The 25643-nt window shown below is 39.5% G+C and overlaps 1 protein-coding gene across 3 annotated transcripts in view; it reads right to left on the bottom strand.

The window, feature by feature from the left end:
* Positions 1-19520, bottom strand: part of LOC121872941 — a 37693-nt gene extending 18173 nt beyond the window's left edge. For all 3 annotated transcript variants that reach the window (XM_042376082.1, XM_042376080.1, XM_042376081.1), the window contains exons 1-2: positions 19423-19520; positions 3011-3058 (exon numbers count right to left, since the gene is read on the bottom strand). The gene's annotated coding sequence lies outside the window, so the exon portion shown is untranslated. The remainder of the gene's footprint in view (positions 1-3010; positions 3059-19422) is intronic.
* Positions 19521-25643: the final 6123 nt, after the last annotated feature.

The following is a 25643-nucleotide window of genomic DNA, read 5'->3' as shown; positions in this document are numbered from 1 at the left end:
TCTGTGAGGGAATTACTACACCACGTGAGGTCCCTCATAACACCATCTGTGAGGGAATTACTACACCACGTGATGCCCCTCATAACACCATCTGTGAGGGAGTTACTACACCACGTGAGGCCCCTCATAACACCATCTGTGAGGTAATTACTACACCACGTGAGGCCCCTCATAACACCATCTGTGAGGTAATTACTACACCACGTGAGGCCCTCATAACACCATCTGCGAGGGAATTACTACACCACGCCAGGTCCCTCATAACACCATCTGAGGAACTACTACACGTGAGTTCCTCCTAACACCATATGGGAGGATTACTACACCACGTGATGCCCCTCATAACACCATCTGTGAGGGAATTACTACACCACATGGCCCCTCATAACACCATCTGTGAGGGAAGTACTACACCACGTCAGTCCCTCATAACACCATCTGTGAGGGAATTACTACACCATATGCCCTCATACACCATCTGTGAGGGAATTACTACATCGCATCAGGCCCCTCATAACACCATCTGTGAGGGAATTACTACACCACATCAGGCCCCTCATAACACCATCTGTGAAGGGATCTGTGATTACTACACCACGTGATGCCCCTCATAACACCATCTGTGAGGGAATTACTACATCATCAGGCCCTTCGTAACACCATCTGTGAGGGAATTACTACATCATCAGGCCCCTCATACACCATCTGTGAGGGAACTACTACATCATCAGGCCCTTCGTAACACCATCTGTGAGGGTACTACATCATCAGGCCTCATACATCATCTGTGAGGAACACCTGACCCCTCATAACACCATCTGTGAGGAATTACTACATCATCAGGCCTCATACACCATCTGTGAAATTACTACATCATCAGGCCCCTCATACACCATCTGTGGGGAACTACTACATCATCAGGCCCCGTAACACCATCTGTGAGGAATTACTACACCACGTCAAGCCCCTCAAACACCACCTGTGAGACTAGTAACCCACGTGCCTCATAACGCCATCTGTGGGGAGTTACTACACTACGTGTCTGTTCTTCAACACCTCAGCTCACATGATCTATGTTTGTAAACATTAATCTGTATGTTCACTGTATGTTCCTTCACCTTTCTCTAATGAAGCCGTTAAACCACCAATGTATGTAATAAGTCATTTATGTCCAATGTATATTTTCAGCCTTCGGGCTGCAAATTTTTCAATAAACCGTTAATTATTATTATTATTATTATTAACTCAACACAACACAAGTGACAACACAACTTAACACAAGTGACAGCACAACACCACACAAGTGACAACACAACACAAGTGACAACTCAACACAAGTGACAACACAATACAAGTGACAACAACTCAACACAAGTGACAACACAACTCAACACAAGTGACAACATAACACAACATAACACAAGTGACAACACAACACAAGTGACAACTCAACACAAGGGACAACACAACACAAGTGACAACACAACACGAGTGACAACACAACAACACAAGTGACAACATAACAACACAAGTGACAATATAATTCAACAAAAGTGACAACACAGCACAAGTGATCACAACAGAACTTAACACGAGTGACAACACAATTCAACTCAAATGACAACAACTCAATACAAGTGACAACACAACTCAAGTGACAACACAACTCAAGTAACAACACAAATAACAACACAAATGACAACACAACACAACCAAGAAGATTCACAGCCAGTTTTCGAACAGAAGAAAAAGACGAACACCTTATGAGTTAGGTTGTGTGATATTTAAAACACAATCAAATCCGCTGTTTGTAATGTTACAATATGGAGACCCAGACACCTGTCAGGGGTATTAAATCTGCACAACTAACGGGTTCAAGACGTTGCCGACAATTTTGGGAGTTTGATGGTGGATACAAGAGTTTTAGACACCAATTAATCAGGTAAACAGAAAACTTTGGAAAAACACAAAACAACACGTTAAGTGTCCGCTATACAGTATCTTCTTCAAATTTCATCGAACAATGTGGAGCGGACTTGATCGATCTTCTTAGCGACAGTTACGTGACCTTAAAATTATAGTTTAGTTAGGATAATTTCACGAGTTAATATTGCTCATAATGACAACATATTCCGATGTTATCCAAATAGCGTAGACAACGTGGGTATAGTATATTACAGGAACAATAATACCGTACTTCCCTGAATAATTTATAAATGCAATTAACAGCTTAAAAAACCAGTATATCATTAACGGCAAAACATGTAATTTACTGTATAATCTAAAGCAAAATTACTCATCACTCCACACATTAACAAACACGAGGTCATCCTTATTTTTTTTTACCGGGATTAGCCCACGAGGGCACAGGTCAATGACTCACATCAGGGCCTGGGGACGAAATAATAATAATAATAATAATAATAATAATAATAATAATAATAATAATAATAATAATAATAATATAATAATAATAAATATATTCTTTTTAAATGTTAAATAAAATATAATATAATATAATAATAATAATAATAATAATAATAAAATTTTTTAAATATTAAATAAAATATAATATAATATAAAAATAATAATAATAATAATAATAGTAATAATAATAATAATAATAATAATAATAATAATAATAATAATAATAATAATAATAATAATAATAATAATAAATAAATAAATATTAAATACAAATATAATATAATATAATATAATATAATATAATATAATAAATGAACACAAAAAATCAATAGTGAGAAATGATGTATGTACAGTATGATGTGTTGTCAAAGTAAGAGAAACAATTGAGACCCTGCAATTGTGTGCAAATGAGGCATAAAGTCAGATCAGCAACCTGGGACTTGGTCACAATTTTTGTGATGCCATATGGCAGCAGGGTCTACCATTAGCTTATAATAAAAAATCCTACATAATTAGAGGTGAAAGAAGGGGATGATAACTGTATAATAATTAATAAAAAGCATTAATTAGTTTGTTAACTCACCATGATGGAAATGTTGGTCACGTTCTCGCCTCACGCCACCACTAGCAGCTATAGGAGTAAGGAACACAATCTTATTAGTATGGAGCAATAAAGTGAACTTAATGTACTGAACAACACAATATTATATTCATGGAGTCTTGACACATAATTTAAAGTGGACAATATACAAAATAATAATGATAAGGCTGCTATTATCTGAAATAATTTTGATATACTTTTAATTATTCCAGTTTGGCTGTATGGCTGTATGGTAGGCTGTATGGCTGTATGGTAGGCTGTATGGCTGTATGGTAGGCTGTATGGCTGTATGGTGGGCTGTATGGCTGTATGGTAGGCTGTATTGGCTGTATGGTAGGCTGTATGGCTGTATGGTAGGCTGTATGGCTGTATGGTAGGCTGTATGGCTGTATGGTAGGCTGTATGGCTGTATGGTGGGCTGTATGGCTGTATGGTAGGCTGTATGGCTGTATGGTAGGCTGTATGGCTGTATGGTAGGCTGAATGACTTGAAATAATTTAATTATATGTAAGACCAAATCACAATGAAAAGTAGTAGAGAAACTATTTTTTTCTAACTCTTTGAAGACGGGAGTCTAACCATTTAAACATGAAGGTTTAACTAAATGACAACTAAGGTTTAACCCTGAGAAAGATGGTTTAACACATTGAGGACAACGACTTAACCCACTGAAGACGGCAAGTTAACCATTGCAGAGGTTTAGCTCTTTTGTAATCAAGGGGTTAGGACAAGATTTCCAGGGCCTGGTTGCCAACGTCAACTTACACCCACGGTGGAACTACAACATGTAAAGGTCAGAAAAAACACCCTGTAAAAGTTTAATCTTAAACAAAGCTTTAATTCCTTGTGACCTTTCCCTCCGGTGTTCGTTCTTGCCTGCCGTGACGCACAGGTTGACCTTTCCGTAAAAATGTCGTCCAGGAAGGTTATGACACCTCGATGTCCTACAGGAAAGACCATCGTTAATCTGATCCTTCCCGTCCATTTATAGTTATTTTATATTATCAGAAATCCTCCTCTATCCCCCCACCCTTTCTATATTTTTGTTTGATCCTCTCTGTCCTTGATGACTGTATCTGGCAGGGCAGATATAAGTCATTGCGAGTCGCAGCTACCACCAGTCTGATGAGCTTCTCTCAAAAATACAAACTAATGAGTAAACAGAATTAAGTACACAATAAGCCATATGATAATTATGTTAGGCAAAAAAGACAAAAGATAAACGAAAATAACGTCAACAATATACAATTCTATCATCCAGAGCGGACGTACGATCTCCACAACTAACACACAAGGAAGTTAATTAAGCCTGAATATTTTAGTTCCTCCACAAACACAAAAGCGTTACTTTCATCACCAGTCTGTAAGGCGATGACTTACGTAACACTCCCAACTGAAGGTTGTGTGTTTGATATTTATTTACTGAAGGAAATTGTTTTATTAATTAACGACAAGCAACCAGTTTTCTTCATTGAGAGATTCGGTTATGACAATCTGTGAGCAAAATAAATGGACTTTACACATGAGACAGATTTACTCATAGTAAGTGTAGGTGGGGAGTCGTAACGTGTGGTATACAATACGAATTAAGTAAGGACAAGAGAAACAAATTCATGAAATAACAATGTTTATCAGAGGTTACGAACCATCCATTAAGGCCATAAAGAGTTGTCATTTTCTACATCACCTTACGGACCCAAACCTGGAGCCGAACAACAATAACAAAATTTTCATGTAAAAGTTAAAGGAAAACCAAAAATATAGATTCTTTGCGGGACAGATTTTAAAAATTACTCTGTGAAGATATTACAATTGTTCATTACCCTGTGAGAAGAGATTACATTTTAAGATTAAATTTTTTTATAAGTGGCTACTTAGCCGGAAATTCCCGGCCTGGAATTCCCGCCTAAATAGCCACTACCTTATTTTTTGTTCTTAAGTTTTAATCCCCTATTTATAGTTAAGGACTAAGGCTACACCCAGAGGCAGCCTTGTTATAGCGAAATAATGTATGTATAGCACCATGGTATTATACCAACATTCTTATACATTCTGCCTCATCATATTTATAAGGTAAAAAACAATACACCACAGGATAGGGTTAAGAAAGTCAATGCTGATCAGCCTCACAGGCGCCCAACTCTGACATACACAGAAGAGAGACTGCAGACTTGTCATTAAAAGAGCAGGTCTTTACGGTCTCTGGATCCGAGCTCACAGCTACAGCTCTGTCCATAAATATTTATTTACTGTATAAATGTGTATAATAGCGTCACAACAAATAAACCAAAATCATAAGATCCCTGCTACTTACAACAACAATCAACAAGCATATAAGTGACTATCCTCACAACAAAGCGGATAGTTAACAAGTTAACAGAAACATTATACATCAAGAAATATAATGACCAAGACTAATAATTAATAATAATGGATTCCCCTTGAAATCGAGGATGGCCGGCCCTAGGCGTGAATTTGTTTAAGGTGTATGCGCCTACTGCAACACATGTACACCTATAGCTCGACTCACGGATCTTGAATCTTTTCTTTATCACGTCATCTGGCTCAAAATATCTTTACCAACTATGACTATTTTCCTTTGTTTCCTATACTGTTCTCCCAACTCTACCAACTTTTTGGAACTCTTTTACTATCTCAATTCTTGTCAAGAGTTGTTACTATCCACTCACCCAAACACTGAGATCCTCTACCTAGGGGATTTCAATGGACAGTCAGCCAAAGATGCACCGACCCCACTCTGGGTCTTGTGCTCGCAATTTTACCTGGCAATACTTGAAGGAAGGAAGGAAGGCTGTATGTAATGGGGATAATGATTGGTGGATTTACTTTCGGCTGTATCACTGTCAGGATAAATATTAAACAATCCAAAAGTAGCATTTTTACAATAATAAATTATTCATCGTTATTTAAGATCATGACAAGTTTCCAAATATTCGTATATTTGCTTAAATAATGAAGAAATTTTATCAATGAATTGGCAACGCAACTACAACCAGGGCTGCCACGAGATTCTCACATCAAATTTCAAGAATATACAGTATGTACCACATTTAATCTTGAGTGTTTCATGAAGGAATTAATTGTCTTTACAATGTGAGCATTACATAATATCTTTTGACGTAAGTTAGAGAGCAGACACTGTAATAGACTCATTTGACAGTCACCACATTGTATCTTCGTATATTATAGTTCTCAGTCAGTGTGTGTGTGTAAATAAAGTACATTCGCAATTATGGCAATTATAACACAAATTATATGTGAAATGTGTGCTATTGGGAAAATGAAGTATCCAAGTGGCAGCTGATGTATGGAGTTTAATATCTGGTTCCCCTTTGTCGAACTAAAAATCGACAATTGTTCGACAAAAGACTCTCGCACGTATTATTAAACAACATCGTCCCTTGAAGAGGGTCGTCATGTTTCGACTCGAGCTTTAAACTAAATGAGTCCTGGGGTACACCGCAGTACAGTACTTAACGGGGTGGTGTGGCGGTAAAATTAACTAATTCCGATATTATAAATTAATTTTATTGGTAGTTAATTTTACCGCCACACCACCCGTTAAGTACCATACTACGGTGTCCCTCAAGACTCATTTGAATAGAACCAGGTTAAAACAGGACTTCAGGTAGCAATAGGGGCGTGAAACACTCATCGTTAGGTAACAACATTTTCATTAGTTACCTATCATATTTATGACGTCAGCATCAGGTTTTACGCCCACCAATCACGTATCACTTGGCATGGTCTCATCAACCAATAAGAGCTTGACCGAAGTGTTGTTGTGAATACAGGATCAACAGTAGGCATTACTTCTGTCACCATGAACACGACACAACAGCGCTTAACTACTCGCGGCCAAATAGTTGCCCTCCGAGAAGAAGGCCTTACGGTGCGTGCCATCACCAGACCGACTTGCTGTTTCGACTTCAACTGTGAAGAGGTAGATCAGGAGATATGCCGAAACGGGTATTTTAACTGATTTGGGTATATATGAAAATTTCAGATTGTACCGGGATATAAACAATATCTAAGATATAAAATTTTATATAAATGATATAATAATGCAAATATTATAATATAAATGTTATGTGTTTTGTTAAAGGTTATGTGTATGCCATAGCGTTAATGGCATACCAGTTATGACAAAGGAGATCCAAAAACATTGTCTATTTTCAGAAAGAAGACCACGCCCCCGACTGACTACTGGGGATGAGGATGCCGCCATATTAGTAGCAATCTGAAACAACCCGTTCTCCAACCCTGTCGCCATCAGAGAGGCGTTACACTTAGATAGTGCACAGACTGTCAGGTCACGTTTGCATGAGGCGGGCATACAACACAGAGTCCTTGCCATAAAGGAACGGCTAACCGAACAACACCTCACTCGTCGCCTCCAGTTTGCCCAGCAATATGTGGGGGAGGACCTGGAGTTTTGGTCGCGAGTAGTCTTCACGGATGAGAAGACTTTTGCCAGTCCTAACCATGGTAAAACTCATTTGTGGCGGCCAAATCGCACGAGGTAAGTAAACTTAACATCTTAACAAGTCCATAATGATTAAAATAAGATTTAGACTGTATTTGTCGATATAGCCGTAAAACATCGAACAGCTCTTTATACATTTTCAAATAAAAGTCTTTAAGTTTGTCTTATAACATTAAAAAAAAAAAAGTATTATACTACAAACTTAATATAAGATGTAATAGCTTAATTAGGCCAATATATTTATATTTGTATTGTATTTTCCCTTCCTGCAGATACGACAGGGCCCACATATACAAGGTGGCTAGAAGTGGGCATGTGACGCTGAACGTGTGGGGCTACATATCCCTGCACGGTATGGGAGATGTTTTCCAAATTCATGGAAGGTTTATGGCAAATAAATACCTAGACATCCTGCGAAATCAGTTCCTCCCTTCAATTCAGGAACGCAACTTCCCATTCCCTGCTGGGCCAATTACTTTTATTCATGATAGATGCCCCATCCACACAGCCAGAGCAGTGCGTCAGTGTTTGACGGGCAGCAACACCCTAGTGTCATGGTTTTAGGTGCATCGGTAATAGTAGGAGTCAGATTATATTATATAAAGATGATAATACGTCGTATTTCTTATTTCTTACCGTAGAGTTCGATACCTTCACACTGATTACTTACAGGAGATTAAGGTGTATCTATGTAGAAGTTCACTCCACCACTCGACATTCCATGATTTATACTTGATAAATGATGATTTAATGAATTCCATTAATTTCCAACATCTATCTCAGTTATTGGTTATACTTTGTCATAACCAATCAGTCATTACCTTTAGTAATAATAAGATAGGATCACAGATACGGGCAGATAATTGCACTTACATTTATTTGTCAAGCTTCCATACAATGATTTACAATTTGCATGGATATATGATTCACTCACGTTCACTCTGTAATATAATTAATCTTCTAAAAGAGGTAATTATCAACTTGGGAACACATGTGATTACTCTACTGTAGGTATGACTTAACAGAGCCTTAATTCTTCAAGGGATACATTTACTGTCAGCCTGGATTGCTTTTGTTACAACCAGGCTTCATCACAAGAACTTCTTTCCACGGCCATAACAACAAAAAGTACTTTTGGGTTACCACACATAGTCTCGCGTTACTGACAGTCACTATAGACGGTTGTCGCGACAAGGAGAACTGGTAAGCGTGACTTGAATTAACCATTTAGGCGCAATAGACCAGACTGGATTGCTTTTGTCGCAACCAGGCTTCCACACGTGATATTTCCATGGGGATAACAAACCTAGGTTAACACACTTAGTCTCGTGTCGATCACGGTCACTGTAGACGGGTGTCGTGCAGGAGACCTCTGTAAGCGTGAATTAATTAACCATTTACTGTAGGTTTGATAGGCCAGCTGGATTGCTCTTGTCGCAACCAGGCATCCACACGTGATATTTCCACGGGGATAACAACCTAGGTTAACACGCTTAGTCTCGTGTCGACGACGGTTCATAGGACGGAGTGGCGGTGGAGGACTCTGTGTGGTGTGGTGTCCCACCCCCTTTCAGGAGGGAGAGAGTCAAGACGACTTCTTAACTAAGCCATGGCTCAGGGGATACTACTTAAAATGAGGTTTTTGGGTGTGAAGCGATGAACAGTACAACACTGTTTCACTGCGCACCCCCCTAAAGGCTGGCTAACATACACTAATGAAAAATACATGTCCTAGTTATGCCTCGCCGGGTGTCTTATCTCTAGTAAAACAAACTTTGGAGTTGGTTGCGTGGGTAAGCCTAACGCAACCCATGACACTCAGGCTCTTGGAATTGCCGAGCAAGGGATGCGATATGTATCCCATCGAAAATCTCTGGGCAGGTATAGTCAATTCTTGGGAGCCCAAGTTTGAGAGGACGCCGAACCAGCTGTTCCACCAAGAGACAAGACAGTGGGAGATTTTTTGAAACAAACCTGAACTTGTTACAAACAGCGTATCTTCTATGCAGCGGAGGCTGCAAGCTGTAATTGATAAGGGGGGTGGATGGACCTGTTATTAAACAATATACTGTAAATAATACACCTGTCTATATTTTAAGCATCGAAAGAAACAAATATTATATACCTTAAATTTAATTTATGCAATGACAATAAAGCCAGATGCTATATGATTAAAAATAATAATTTGAGGAACAAAACCCCTTCCTCCCAAAACAGAGCTATTCAACCCCTTTCTGAATCCTCATCAACTCTATATAAGTATACTCTCTCTCTCTCTCTCTCTCATTCACGGAGTTATTCATAATAATACCATAAAATATAGTTAGTAGAGCACCAAATGACCACTTCAGTGTTTTCCCTTCTCCACACACCCGTGCGGCGCTGGTGCAGAGATACCACATGCCATTATTGTGCCAGTTGAGTATATTATAGTGTCTGCTCTCTAACTTACGTCAAATTATATTATGTAATGCTCACATTGTAAAAACAATTAATTCCTTCATGAAACACTCAAGATTAAACGTGGAACATATTGTATATTCTTGAAATTTGATGTTAGAATCTCGTGGCAGCCCTGGTTGTAGCTGCGTTGCCAATTCATTGATATAATTTCTTCATTATTTAAGCAAATTTACCAATATTTGGAAACTTGTCACGATCTTAAATAACGATGAATAGTTTGTTATTATAAAAATGGTACTTTTGGATTACTCAATATTTATCTTGACAGCGATACAGCCGAATATATATCCACCAATCACAATCACCTTTACATACAGCCTTCTTTTCTTCAAGTATTGCCAGTTAAAATTGCGAGCACGAGACCCAGGGTGGGGTCGGTGCATCTTTGGCTGACTGTACATCACAGAGAATGGCTTGGCTCTGCAAGGGATGACCGAGGTGGAGCTGAGGCACTCTTTTTCCTTCCTTAATGATCTGGAACAAATAATTAAACACCCTACATTTGTTCCTGATCGACACTATTCTTACTCCATTTCTGCCCCCTTGTGGGTTATCTGATCACAATCTTGTTTCTATCAAGTCAAACTGGGCACTACCACCTCCCCCCACCCCCTTCTAAACGCCAACTATGGCACTATCGGAGGGCAAACTGGCAATCCTTGCGAGAATTCTCAGAGTTTCGCTGGGATGAATGTTGCTTTTCCATTCGGGACGCCTCAGTATGTGCTGATAGCATTGCTGGGGTTATACAGGGTGGTATGAGTGCATTTATCCCATCTTCTACCAAAACTTTCACTTTACAATCATGGTTTGATCGCTCCTGTTCTCTTGCATGTAGGGAGAGAGATAGGGCGTTAGGGGGCAGGGAAAAAACACTTTTATTTGAGTTGCAGGCTGCACTTTTCAGGCATCGTTTGTATGGCTGTAACAAACACCTGTGCAAAATTTCATGCCATTTCATGCATACTTACCCTGCCGCATCGCGAACGACTTTTTGTCAACTTTTAGTGTATACCAAAAATTAGGTGTCATTTAATGTTTTCCAGGATAATGATAAATTTTACATGGGTGACATCGATTTAATTCACATGTTATTTTACAGGTACACCGTATAGAAAATCATTACAAGTTCATATTGAAATTCTTTTTTGTGCGGAACCTTGGCATCATTTTCCTAGACAATAATCTTTGCCTAATATATCCATCTCTCGATTCGTATCCTGTCACTTCAGTGCAAGCTTCAGTCATCACTTTTCTGCCTCTCTCGACCGCCCGAGTGCTGTTTGGCCACTTGGGCACCACTAATGGTGTCTCAAGAATGTCATTAACCTGTAGATTTGACAGAGAAGCAATGTAAGGAGGCTCAGTCTTGAGTTCATTCCTCCAGTTAATCATGGAATGATAGTTTTTTGCTTGCCACTTTAGTTTCGGAGTCACCACCTTTCTCATGTTGACTACAGGAGGCACATCCTCATTCCCATCTCCATCTTTACCCTCCTCATCAGTATAGTTTAACAAATTCTCGTCAACAGCAGCATCAGAATCTTCCTCCTCCTCTTCAGATCTGCCAGTGCATTCTTCCTTTTGCTGATTCTCCTCTCTAATTTTTCTTATCATTGAGACAGCTTTTTCTCTAACAGCCATGTCCTCATCTGCACACATACCAAGAAGAAGTTGATCTGTGTGGGCGAAGTATGCATTTCTCTGGACAGCCTTCTTCACTATCGTCTCCTCCTCACTATTCAGGTGTTTCATATATAGCAGGGACTGGAATACGTTCCTTGAGCCGTGTGTTACGTAAGGGTGTATCTTGATGTAAAACCACATTGGAGCACTGAACTTTATTATTGTAATGACAATTCTTTTCAACTCATGGCTGGGTCTTGATGTTGCTACATACAGCCTGAGGATTCTACTCCATAAGGTGTTCCACCTTGACACACAGGGAGGACCTGGCTCAATAGCAGCCAAGTCATCTTCAACAACACCTGTGATAACTCCTTTACAAATCCTATACAGGTATTTCTGATCCCAGGACAGATCTTTCTCCACTTCATCATTAAACACAGGGAAATCAGGGAAACTGACTGGCTGGAAGGCGACAACTGGAAGCTCAGACAAAGACTCCTTGATCTGCTTTCCAATGGGACCACGCCAATGCTCAGGACCACTTGGTTTACCATCATAGTGATAAAAAACTGCGCGGAAAGGCAGCTCATTTCCGTGAAGCTGACATATGAAATAATGGAGCGGGTGACCAAGTAACATTTCAAGATGATGAATGACTCCATTTTCTGATCCTACATTTACATTGGTTCCATCACAACCAACACACACAATGGGCTGCTGGGTTAGATTTTTCTCCACCAGAAACTCGTGAATAGTTTTGGCAATCTGCTTAACGGTAACTATTTGAATAATTTCAAGTGCGCCAACTTACCCAGGTCTCCCCTACATTACAGTACAGTAACACAACATTGAGAAATGAAATGAGAAAAGGCTGATAATCAATATAGACATAGCACCATACTCATCTGCAACAAGACAACTTAAATGAAATAAGAGATATGAAAAAAAAGTTGATAAACACTGAACAGAACATTGCACCGCCACAGCGGCTGTTTGGCTAGTACTGTAGGTAAATTTAAAAATTTCAGTAGAAAATGCGGCAGACTAAACCTCGACATATCAGCTTCAAATTTGGCATGGAGTCTTAGATATGTATAAGGAACAATGCCTGAAGAGTGCAGCTTTGAGCAAAATTTCACTGCCCCCTATAGGGCGTATCGAGTTATGAAATTATCTCCTATAACTCACTTTTCTTTTAGTACTCCCAGGAATCATTATAAGGCTATTCTTCGTAGGGCCAAACGGAATTAAAAAAAAAAAGTCCTGACCTGACTAACTCTTCTACTAGAAAATCTTTGTTATCCTTAACCAAAAGCATCTGTAATAACTTCTGCACGCCCTCTTTTCTTCTTCTTTTCCGACCCGATAAGTCTATAGCTAACTGATAAAGCTAATCTCTCACGTACCTTATTTTCTTCTAACTCCACCTTAGACGATTCTAAATCTACCCCTCCTATTCCTGCTCCTCCTACTGAACATATGCACTCTCTTATAATCTCCACTCGTAGGGTTGCTGGTGTGTTATCCAGGTTGGATGTGAGTAAGGCGCATGGACCAGACGGAAGTTCTGACCCCTGTGCTTGATTGCTCATTTCTTTCGCCTTTGGCTCAAAATCCAAACTTTTCCTCCTTCTTGGAAGCATGCCTCGGTTCAGCCCATCCCGAGGAAGGGTGACCATTCTAGTCCCTCTAACTATCGCCCCATTGCCCTAACTTCATCCCTCTCTAAGATTTTCGAAACTATCTTAAACTCTCATTTTCTCCGTCACATTCAACGCCTTTTTTGTCTTTTGTCGGATCATCAGTGTGGTTTCCGCCAGGCGAGATCTATTGGTGATCTGCTCTCCTACTGCACTCTTCTTTGGTCATCGTCTATTTGGGAATATTGGGAAACCTTTGTAGTGGCCATCCTCCACTCTGCTCTTTCATTTCTAGCTTCTTGAGAGTCGATCCATGGCAGTAGTTGTCGAGGGATCGATCTCTTGCTCTTTCTCTACCAATAGTGGTGTTTCACAGGGTTCTATTCTTTCACCTACCCCGTTCTTTCTTTCTATAAATGACTTACTGCACAATACGACTAATTCTATCCAATCCTAAGCTAATGATTCTACTCTTCACATTTCTTCTCTTTTTTCCCCTCCCACTAGCTCTCAAACTAGATCTGTTTCTATAGCTGATATCGTTTCTTCTATCAATCCGGATCTGTGCAGCATCTCCGAATGGGGAGGTATAAATTTGGTCAAATTCAATGGTAAGAAAACACAATATTTACCAATTACACTTTCCAAAATAGAATATCTCCCACCAGTCACATTTAAGAACGTAACCATTTGCCAAATTCTAAAATAGATATGCTAGGCCTCACCATTAATATGTCATGGAAGCCACACATCCACAAAATTGCTAAAGCTGCCTCCCGAAAGTTGGGAATGTTGCACAGATGCCGTAGCTACTTCACTCCTGATCAGTTGCGTCAGGTTTATAAGGGATTCATTCGTCCTAACCTAGTGTACTGTTCTCATATCTAGGGTGATTCTTCTTCTGTCCAACTGTTAGATACGGTGGAATCAAAGACATTTCCTCAGATTAACTCACCTCCTTAAGTAAATAATATCTCTTCCCTTTCTCTTCGCCACATTGTTGCCTCTCTCTCTCTCTTTTACAATGTGCAGTTGGCTCCACTTGTGCATTTACCACTTAGCGTTGCCAATCCTATCTCTCCTTGAGGTGTGAACCCCGAACTCTGAAGTGTGAATTCGAAATATTAAATAGTGAAAGGGAGGGAGAGTGTCGGGGTGTGTCGGGGTGTGTCGGGGTAGGTGTCTTTCTGTGGGGTAGAAACGGGATACTGGGGCTGAGGAGGGAAAGTGTATATCAGTTGGGAGAGATTACAATACAGGATAACGCTTCAACAATAGTGACAAGGTTTACCCAGCTAAGTATAATCATCTAGCGCTAGCTAAATGAAAATACTAAGGTTCCAATAGGATGAAAGGGGGAGGGATGAATTCATGTTCTAAGTAAGGTGTTCCTTTACAAAAGGGGGAATTTATGAGCAAATGAATTATGGATATGTTTGAATCTAAACCTTGTAGAAGCAACGAAGTTTTGTTTAACCCCTTGACTACGAGAGGGATCTTCCGCAGCTGAATAAAATCGTTTGGTGGTAGCCAGAGTAAAATAGATAAGAAGACATCGGATCGAAGGGATTAATTATAATTAATCCCTTGATTGATAATTATCAATCAAGCCAATCAGGAAGTGGGCCCCACATATTTATAGTAATACAAACTCGATGTGAACAAAATAGTTCAGTTGACAGCAGTGCGGTATAGAATCAGCAAACCACATAGTTCAGTTGTACCAAACAGTGAGGTTAAAGGGTGTGGTTAAAGGGTAAGGTTAAAGGGTAAAAATAACATTATTATTATTATTATTATTATTATTATTGTTATTATTGTTATTATTATTATTATTATTATTATTATTATTATTATTGTTATTATTGTTATTATTATTATTATTATTATTACTGTTATTATTATCATCGTCATCATCATCATCATCATTATTATTATTATTATTATTATTATTATTATTATTATCATCATTATTATTATTATTATTGTTATTATTATTATTATTATTATTATTATCAAAAGTGCAATTTATGATGTAAAGTGATATAGCTGTTGCTTAAAGGTCTTAAATAATAGTTTCTTGTATGCTGTCATCTGGAGGGAACTCTCATCTCCCCACTCCCCCACCCTCCCTGACTCCGCCACCCAACTCCTACTCTGGTAGTCGAATCACTACAGACAATTTACAGAGTAGAATAATGTTGTGTCCTCTCATATCCACGGGGCAATTATGATGAGAATACAAATACATTTTAGAGTTCTCAATTGTTCCTCTTTCTTTGCCACCACAACTTATTCATCGTTTCTCACTGTTGATTTGTTAATTTTTTCTTTCTCTCCCCAGGCCCTCGTGTGGGTCGGTGACCTGTGGCTGGGTGGACTAATCCCTGGTAAAAACAAAACAAAAAGGCCGGTACTGCACTCGACCGCATTCACATCCTCAAGTTGTAAATCTAGGTACTCATTTACAGCTGGGTGAACTGAAATTGCCTGGGAATCGAACCACAAACTCCTAGATCAGGAGGCGAACCCTTTATCCTTTGCGGCACATAACAGTTATCATAAGCCCCGAGAATAACATGCACACAAACACACAAAAGGGATAAAAAGTGAAGAAATTCAGTGATATCCATTAGTGGTGACCGTGATTCACCTACCATAAGAAGACCTGGTAATATAGTGAAGGCGTTCCAAGACCAGTGTGAGGTATACAAAATATCAGAGGTACAGTAAATGAGTGAGAAATAGTGACTTACCCTAGAACACGGTAACAGGTTATTGTGGTGTGCCACCAGGACATTAAGTAGCGAATGTTAAGGCACATCCTGATAGTTAATGGTGTAACATTAGCAGTAAATGAGTAGTGCATATCAGTGATTTTTTTCAAGGGCAAGCTTTGTGAATTTCCATTGAGCGATTGTTAACAATTGAAGGAGCTAGTATTTGTTAATCTAAATTCACGCCCTGGCCATCAGAGTAAACAGGATCAGAGAGGAACCTGACCCCCCCCCCCCCTTCTTTAAGGACAGCCTATCTAATAAGGTGTGGCTATAAATAAATTCATCTCAGTAGCGAAGTGATTCTTCCTCCCACGAGAATTTGGTCTGGACGACTGAGGAGACAATGGTGGACGAGGTCCACGTCGGGGAGAAACTAACTCTTGCCAGCGACCACTAAGATGGAATACAATCTTTGAAAGTAGAGAGAGAGAGAGAGAGAGAGAGAGAGAGAGAGAGAGAGAGAGAGAGAGAGAGTAGTTGATGAGGAATACTATAACTTCAACCATTAAAGAGGAATTGGGCATAGACGAATCATGGCAACAATTTATGGAAGCCTTTGAGACAACAGTAAAGGGATCATATACCCCGGAAATCAAGGTGAAGAAAGATTAAGGACACGTAAATGAATCACAAATCCAGGAAAGCCATCAAAAGAAAAGACCAGTTGTGGAAGATGCACCGGAGTACAGGTCACCATGCAGATAATGGAGAACAAAAGAGCCCTAAATGTGGCTAAACAGAAAATTAGATCAGACAAACGACACCTTGAAATGAAGCGTAGCCCAAAATATTAAAATATCAAGAATGATCCCAAGTGTTTCTATGCATAAGTCAGGTGTACTATGAAAACCAAAGTTACTGTTAACCCTCTTAAGGACAGACAGGCAGCAGATGCTCTAAATAATTACTTTAGATCAGTAGTCACACAAGGGACGATATTTGATTTTTTTTTATTATTCTGGTGATGGGATTGTGAATACTATATTGTCTGCTGCATCATATTTGTTTTGGGATTTTGTCGTGGGATTTGCCTCGTATATTGTAAAATTAAGGCTTCTCGTAAAATGACCTAACCTAACCCGAGAGTCCAGAATTTAACAATTTTAACACAATTTTGACAACATACACTTGTGATCATACCAAGATCACTTAATACAAATATTTTCCCTGTTGCTCTCTACGCTAGTCTATCATTAATGCCTTTTTTATTTTACTTTTTATTTGACATGGCTACATCTCTTCCCCCTCCTTACACAAAATACAATGCAAGGAATACAGATAATAGATATAAATAGATTATTATCGAATCTTTATTTCGGCCACAGTTCCTCACCCACATCCTCGGCCATGCTCGCTGGGCAGGATGGACGGAAATAGTCACAGATTAAAAACATAACAATACTGAGGATGGAAAGAGTCAGTGGAAATAAAGTAACACTCTTAAAAAGCACAAAGTTAGGTTAGAATTGTGAAAATTTTCTTTGGATTAGTTTAGGTTAGGTTATGTTGTTAAGTTTGATTAGGATTATGACTCTTCCTGTGACTGTTTTCCCTACATTCGGACGGGCAGCCAAAGAGCATTATTCTCACGGGATGTATAGGCAACAGTAGGCCATGAATTACAGATTGATGACACTTGGATAAGCCGCAGTGAAGCAGGTATAATCAATAAGTTACCGCCCACACACTACCACTTCCTCCCTGACAGAGAGACCTTTAAAGTACTGACGTCTGACTCAATTAACCTAACTCTTGGCTGCCGGAGTTATCGACGCACGGATAAAATTCCTCTACGCTTCCTTATGGTGAAAATCCTGTCATATTAGTTAGTTTCGGATAAAATATCATTATTATCTAAGAGAGAAAATTATACCATTATCAAACGATGGAAATCCTTCACTTGGTTGCTCTAGGTTTTTAATAGCTATTTATTTCCTTCAAAGGAATCTTGTCTACGTCTCAGTCAACAAAATGGACAATGGCACCAAACATTTGTTCATAGCCGTTTTACTTTACCAATACATATAATATCAACCTTGTGCCCTTAATCTTGATAATAAATAAAGTATATTAGGAATCGCGTCCTTTGATAAGGTTAAGTTAGACCTAATTAAACATGTACAAACCTGACAAAAGTTTACTAAAAGTCTCTCATCTTCGCCAGTACATAACTTTTATATGACAGGATGATCATTTCTGAATACGTTTAGTCAGTTCAATTTCAGCCGTTTATAACTTGAGTGCTGGATGTTCTTTATGCAAGGGATATTTTTTTTAAAAGTGGCATAACGTAGGTAATAATGACCAGCTCTGACTTACGCCGTTATGTTATTTTGGTAAGTAAATCAACTAGGATAAAAGGCTGGATGTGTTTATGTTACAGGGAATCTTTGTAACTTGGGATTTCATGGTTAATGGTTAGGTTAGTTGATGGCTAAAGGGATTACAAAATATTCCTGAACTTATTAGAGATATCGTGAAATTCTTGTTAAACAGATTTCCTGTACTTGTTAAGTAAGTCAACTGAAAGGCTGGACACATCACCTCCTGTGTAAAGGTCTCCGGAACCTTGAGGTCATTGACTGCCACAGGGGAGAACATCACATTATTCACTTGTTTATATAATGTATACACTGTCATTCTAAATGATAGATATAATGATTAAATATGTAGAACAGTTTTATTGGTGTACAGTTAGAGTTTTTGTTGGGAGGAGTTATATTTATTTACATGTACAGTCATCTACTTAAGTCCTGTCGCCTCTCCTGCTGTTCCACGAACCTCAAGATTCAGACTCGTGAACCCAAAACAGTAGACTCTGTTGTATTATTCAGTCCTCTTCATAAATACTTTTGATTCACAAGTCTGGACCTCGGGGTACGTGGAACTACAGGAGAGGCGACAGGATTTTCGTGGGTGACTGTACCTCCGCCGAGTATACACGAGTGAATCATTGCTCTTTTATTTGTACACACGTCAATACTGTACCTCGTAGAGTAATCACTGTTCACACTCACACGTAACTTAATGTTCACCAAATTGGCTGAAAATGATATCTGACGATAACTAATCTTCGTAGGCCAAGTTTCCAGTTCCTCCGTAACTTACGGAATAGCAATGTCAAATAAATATTGTACATTTTTGAAAACGCCATTAATTAATAATTCCTGGGCTGAATATATAAGAAAAATCGATAGTTATGATCCCACTGTTGTTGCGTCACAAAATAAAACAATTGCATGAAGCTTATCTACATTATATAAATTCACTTTAGGATGGTTTCCCTGACAACGTCAGAGTACGCAACACTACATTTATAAATTATTGATGATAAAAAAATATATTTACACTAAAACGTCTGCAAACATAACTTACTTGGAAAACAACTTCTGGAGAACGTCAAGAACCTTCACCACACAGGAGTCAGGTTCACTCTGACCACAATCCAGCTGGAAGTGTGGTGGTGGAGGTGGGCGGGTCCTCGACCACTCTCCTGGCCATATCATTGGTTCCTTGTCTCATGAACGGAAATATTATGAATATTCCCATTGGCTGAAAATCTAGTCAGCCACGAAACGTTTCAACATTTGATTGGCTACCATCACAAGCCAGCTGCAGTGCACAAAGTTAGCATTTTTAGTTTTATATCACGTACGTCAGTGATAATGTTTATTTGTGTTTTATGTAATGGTATTTGGAGTCACAAAGCATATAATTATATACTGCATGAGAGTTGCTCTACTACCAGCACGCTTCAATAAGTAATACTGAGAGATTTCGCTTTTATAAATGTCAGGGACAGTGTGAGGATGTTAGTTACTGCTACCTGAAGCTGCTGGTAACTGAAGCTGCTGGTAACTGAAACTGCTGGTAACTGAAAATGAAAGTAACTGAAGCTGCTGGTAACTGAAACAGATGGTAAATGAAATTGACGTTAACTGAAACTGTTGGTAACTTAAAATGATGTTGACTGAAACTGTTGGTAACTGAAAATGACATTAACTGAAACTGTTGGTAACTGAAATTGACGTTAACTGAAACTGTTGGTAACTGAAATTGACGTTAACTGAAACTGTTGGTAACTAAAACTGACGTTAACTGAAACAGATGGTAACTGCAGGTGCATCTTAATTTGCACTCCCTCGAGAGACGTAGAGTGAGGGGCGATATGATCGAGGTGTATAAAAGGAAGTCAGGATTAAACAAATGTGACATTACAAAGGTACTCAAACTATCCAACCAGGAGCGAACTTGTAACCATGGTATTAAATTAGACAAATTTAGATTTAGGGGTGAAATAGGTAAACATTGGTTTGGAAATAGAGTAGTGGATGAGTGGAACAAGTTACCAAACATCATCATTAACTCAAATACGCTGGATAGCTTCAAACATAGGTTGGATGGATATATGAGCAATAGGGGTTGAGTGTAAATGGGACTTTTGGATGTTTTATGATGACTTCTACAAGTAGTTCCAGAGGATATCGTAGTAGGACCATTCTGGTTGTTTTCTCCTCAGGGTCTAATGGTATTATCTTGACCGTCTTGCCGTTGAGGTTGGTGACCTCGCTGAGGATCTTGGCTGTGTTGTGGTCTTGGGGGGAAAGTATTAGGTCTCCAACTAGATTGGGCTTCACACTGAACTTGAAGTTCTTTTATTCTAGTTCCAGTGCTACCACTACCTAGTATGCATGGTTGAATTCGGTTTCTTTGGGAATCTTGTACTTCATCACAGTCCGAATCGCGAAGGTGGGTGGTTCTGCCACGGGGTGGATTGCTGGGGACATATTGTCTATGTCGGAGATGTTGTTTTCCTTCCGAGGCATCTTGTGGCATTTTCCTTCCATTTCCTTCCAGCCATAGATCGTATTAGGACTAAGGGAGGGATCCCTATCATATGCGGTGTCCTGCCTAGAAGGGTAGTTGGCAGTGAATGGTTGTCAAGGGCGGTTGGTGTCAACGACCGTCTTGACAGATATTGCAAGTCAATATCAGTCCCATTCATTGACAACTGGGACAACTTCTATGGCAGAAGGGACCTTTATACTAGGGATGAGGTGCACCTGTCTAGGGATGGAGATTGGAATAGCAACCCTGGCTGGGGCTCTAGAGGGGGCAGTTCAAAAGATATCGAAGTCTTTAAACTGCTAAGAGAACATATGGGCACGGGGGTGGAGGAAACTGCAGTGGGAGCGGGTAAACAAGGCGAAAGATTACAGGGAAATAGTGTTAGGAATGATGACAAAACTAAATTAGACAGGGAGTTTAAAACTAAAAGCGGTAAGGGGAGGACTCAGAACACAACTAACTTAAATGTATACTACGCGAACAGTAGAAGTATGAGAAACAAAATGGATGATATTAGGGCTTTGGTATGTACCGAAGAAATCGATATAATTGCATTCACTGAAACATGGATCAACCTAGACACACGTGAATTACCAGCCGAATACCAAATTGCGGGTTACAAACTGTTCCATACCAATAGGCAGACCAGGAAAGGAGGCGGAGTAGCAATCTATGTTAGGGATAATCTGAAGTGTGAAATAAATAAGGAAATAAAAACTGAGAGGAATACAGAAACAATTTGGATAGAATTAAGCGACGGTCGGGAAAAATTAATCACAGGAGTAATATAGCGTCAATGAGCGACTTATCTGGGATGAAATGCGCAGGGCTTCCACACACAACAAAGTCTGTATAGTAGGCGACTTTAACCTTGGCCAAATAGATTGGACTGACCTTAAGGGTAACTCAGAATCAGAGGATTTTCTCGAGACAATCCAGGACTGTTTCCTAAGTCAACATATAACAGAACCCACACGGGGTAATAATATACTGGATTTAGTTCTGTCGAACAGAGAAAACCTCATTAGCAATGTCGAGGTAGGGAACGAACTTGCAAACAGCGATCACAAAGAAATTCGATTCCAGTTAGATTTTCAGGGTAGACGTCTGGAAAATTCCACTAAAGTACCAGATTTCAGAAGGGCCAACTTTGACAGTTTAAAGAGGCAGCTGAGAGAGGGGGTGTCGCTCTTGGCCGTGAACCTGACAGATGACACCTACCTGATAACGAGATCTGAGATTGCCGAGTTCCACGACAATTTAAATAGTGAGTTACTTAATGCACAAAGGCAGAACATACCATACAAAAAACTCAGATCAGACAACAATGACCCTAAATGGATAAATAATTATTTAAAGAACATCATTGGCCAAAGGAAGGCTATAGGTAGAAGGATAAATCGTGGCGAAATTCACCTCCGGGACTATTATAGGGTATTGGCGAGTGGGGTTAAAACCGAGATAAGGAAAGCAAAGAGGAATAATGAGGTAAGGATAGCAAGGGAGGCGAAGACAAACCCCAAAGGATTCTACCAAATGTATCAAACTAAAACACGAGAAAAGATTGGACCAATACGGTCAGACTCCGGCGAGCTCACTGATAACGACGGAGAAATGAGCAATAATTTGAATAAATATTTTTCAACAGTTTTCACCACCGAAAATTTAAACATGATACCCGAGGCACCGACTCTATTCAGAGATAGTGAAGAAAACAAATTAAGTGAGATAGTAGTGACTAGTAACGATGTTAGTAAACAAATAGACAAACTAAAGCCGAATAAGTCACCTGGTCCCGATGAGATATTTGCCAGAGTATTAAAGGAATGTAAGGAAGAGCTTAGTATTCCCTTAGCAAAGTTGTTTAACATGTCCTTAAAAACAGGTGTAGTACCAGAATCCTGGAGGATAGGGAATGTAATACCGATTTTCAAGAAGGGGGATAGATCACTATCCTCTAACTACCGCCCAATCAGTCTAACATCAATAGTAGGCAAATTACTGGAAGCAATCATTTCAAACTCTATTCGAAATCACCTGGAGAAGCACGGATTGATCAATGATTGCCAGCATGGCTTCACAAGCGGACGTTCTTGCCTAACTAATCTATTAACATTCTTTTCATCAGTTTTCGAATAGGTGGACGAGGGGCACAATTATGATGTGGTATATCTTGACTTTAGCAAAGCCTTCGACAGAGTCCCCCACGAAAGACTAATTAGAAAGGTAAAAGCTCATGGCATCAAAGGTGACATCCTTAAATGGATTAGGGCGTGGTTACAGGACAGGAAACAGGCTGTGAGCATTAACGGCACTAAGTCCCATTGGAGCAACGTCACAAGTGGAGTTCCCCAAGGCTCAGTACTTGGACCATTATTGTTTATTATATACATAAACGACATAGATATCGGCATAGACAGCAACATAAGTAAATTTGCTGATGACACTAAAATAGGACGTGTTATCAAATCTGACGAGGACTCAGCAAAACTACAGGAAGATCTAAACAAATTTTTCGAATGGTCTGAAAAATGGCAGATGAAATTCAACGTCGACAACTGTAAAGTACTCAGTATAGGCGATGTAAACAGGGAAACCAGATACCAGATGAACAACGATGCCATGAGAAATCCGACTGCGAGAGAGATTTAGGAGTAATGATAAGTAGGAACCTTAAGCCAAGTAAACAATGTGTTTTTGCTCGTAACAAGGCTAATAAAGTACTTGGGTTCATACAAAGGAGTGTTAGTTACAAGACTAGCGAGGTCATCCTAAAACTGTATCTTGCTCTTGTGAGACCACACCTGGATTACGCAGTTCAGTTCTGGTCACAGTATTACAGAATGGATATAGAATCCTTGGAAAGAATTCAGAGGAGAATGACAAGACTAATCCCGGGCATTAGGAACCTTGAGTATAGAGACAGGTTAAAGCATCTTAATTTGCACTCCCTTGAGAGACGTAGAGCGAGGGGCGACCTGATAGAGGTGTATAAGTGGAAGGCAGGGCTAAACAAAGGGGACATTACAAAGGTACTCAAACTATCCAACCTGGAGCGAACTCGTAACAATGGTTTTAAATTAGACAAATTTAGATTTAGGCGTGAAATAGGTAAACACTGGTTTGGAAACAGAGTAGTGGATGAATGGAACAAGTTACCAAATATCATCATTAACTCGAATAGGCTGAATTGCTTCAAACATAGGTTGGATGCTCATATGAGCAATAGGGGTTGGGTGTAAACGGGACTGCCCAGTATGGGCCAATAGGCCGGCTGCCGTTTCCTCCATTCCTGTGTACTTGTGTTCTTGTGAGGAATTCTCGGAAGGATTGCCTGTTTGCTCTCCGATAGTTCCATAGTTGACGTTTAGAAGGGGGTGGGGAGGTGGTCGTGCCCAGTTTGATTTAATAAAAATAAGATTGTGATCAGAAGACCCAAAGGGGGCAGAAACTGAGTATGAATAGTGTGAGGGATTAGAGGTAAAAACAAAGATAAAAATGTTAGCAAGTTGATCATGTCGATCAGGAACGCGTGTAGGGTGTTTGATTATTTGTTCCAAATCATTAAGTAAGGAAAAGGAGAGTGCCTGAGCTCCACCTGGGTCATCCCTTGCAGAGCCAAGTCACTCTCTGTGATGTACACTCAAGCGCCATAGTTTCGATGCACCCTCTACAGCTACTCCTGGCTCGAGAGAAGTCGTAGTCAGGGCTGCAGTATAGTGATGTTAAGTATAGTGATGGTAAATAAAGTGTAGTAAAATCACTAAGAATCCTGTATCGTGCATATAATCTTTCAAATATTACATCATGAACTGCTATTCGTACAATTGGATAAAATTATGGCTCACCGATAGAACGCAGAGGGTCAGCGTAGATGGTGTTAAATCTGAGTGGGGCCGTGTAACCATTGGGGTTCCCCAGGGGTCAGTACTAGGCCCACTCTTGTTCATAATCTACATAAACGATTTAGATACTGGGATCAGCAGTGACATAAGCAAGTTTGCGGATGACACCAAAATAGGGCGGCAAATTAATTCAGGGCAGGATGCAAATGCATTACAGGAGGATCTTAATAAACTGCAGGGGTGGTCTGAAAAATGGCAAATGAAATTCAACACCAGCAAGTGCAGCGTACTTAATATTGGAAGAACAAATACTTATAATGTATACAGCCTTAACAACATCAACCTAGAGAAGTCGACTTGTGAAAAGAGACCTAGGGGTACTTGTAAGCGGACCTACGGCCTAGAAAACAGTGCGTTAATGTTCGAAATAAGGCAAACAGAGTATTGGGTTTATATCTAGAAGTGTAAGTAACAAGAGTGCAGAGGTCTTATTGCAACTATATCTTGCGCTAGTCAGGCCGCACCTCGATTATGAGGTTCAGTTCTGGTGCCCTATTATAGAATGGATATAAATTCACTAGAGTCGGTGCAGCGAAGAATGACAAAAATGATTCCGGGACTTAGAAACCTTTCCTATCAGGATAGGTTAAAGAAACTTAACTTGCATTCCCTAGAAAGACGAAGAGTGCGGGGAGATATGATAGAAGTATTTAAGTGGGTGAAAGGAATCAATAAAGGGGATATAGATAAAGTTCTTATAATATCCGTGCAGGATAGGACTCGGAGCAACGGATTCAAGTTGGATAAGTTTAGGTTTAGGAGGGAGATAGGAAGAAACTGGTTCACAAATAGGGTGGTGGACGAGTGGAACAAGCTTAGCAACTTTGTAGTAAGTGCAGGAAC

This window comes from Homarus americanus, unplaced genomic scaffold (assembly GCF_018991925.1).
Source record: "Homarus americanus isolate GMGI-L3 unplaced genomic scaffold, GMGI_Hamer_2.0 scaffold11022, whole genome shotgun sequence".
NCBI lineage: Eukaryota > Metazoa > Arthropoda > Malacostraca > Decapoda > Nephropidae > Homarus > Homarus americanus.
This window is presented reverse-complemented; position numbering and strand designations above follow the sequence as displayed.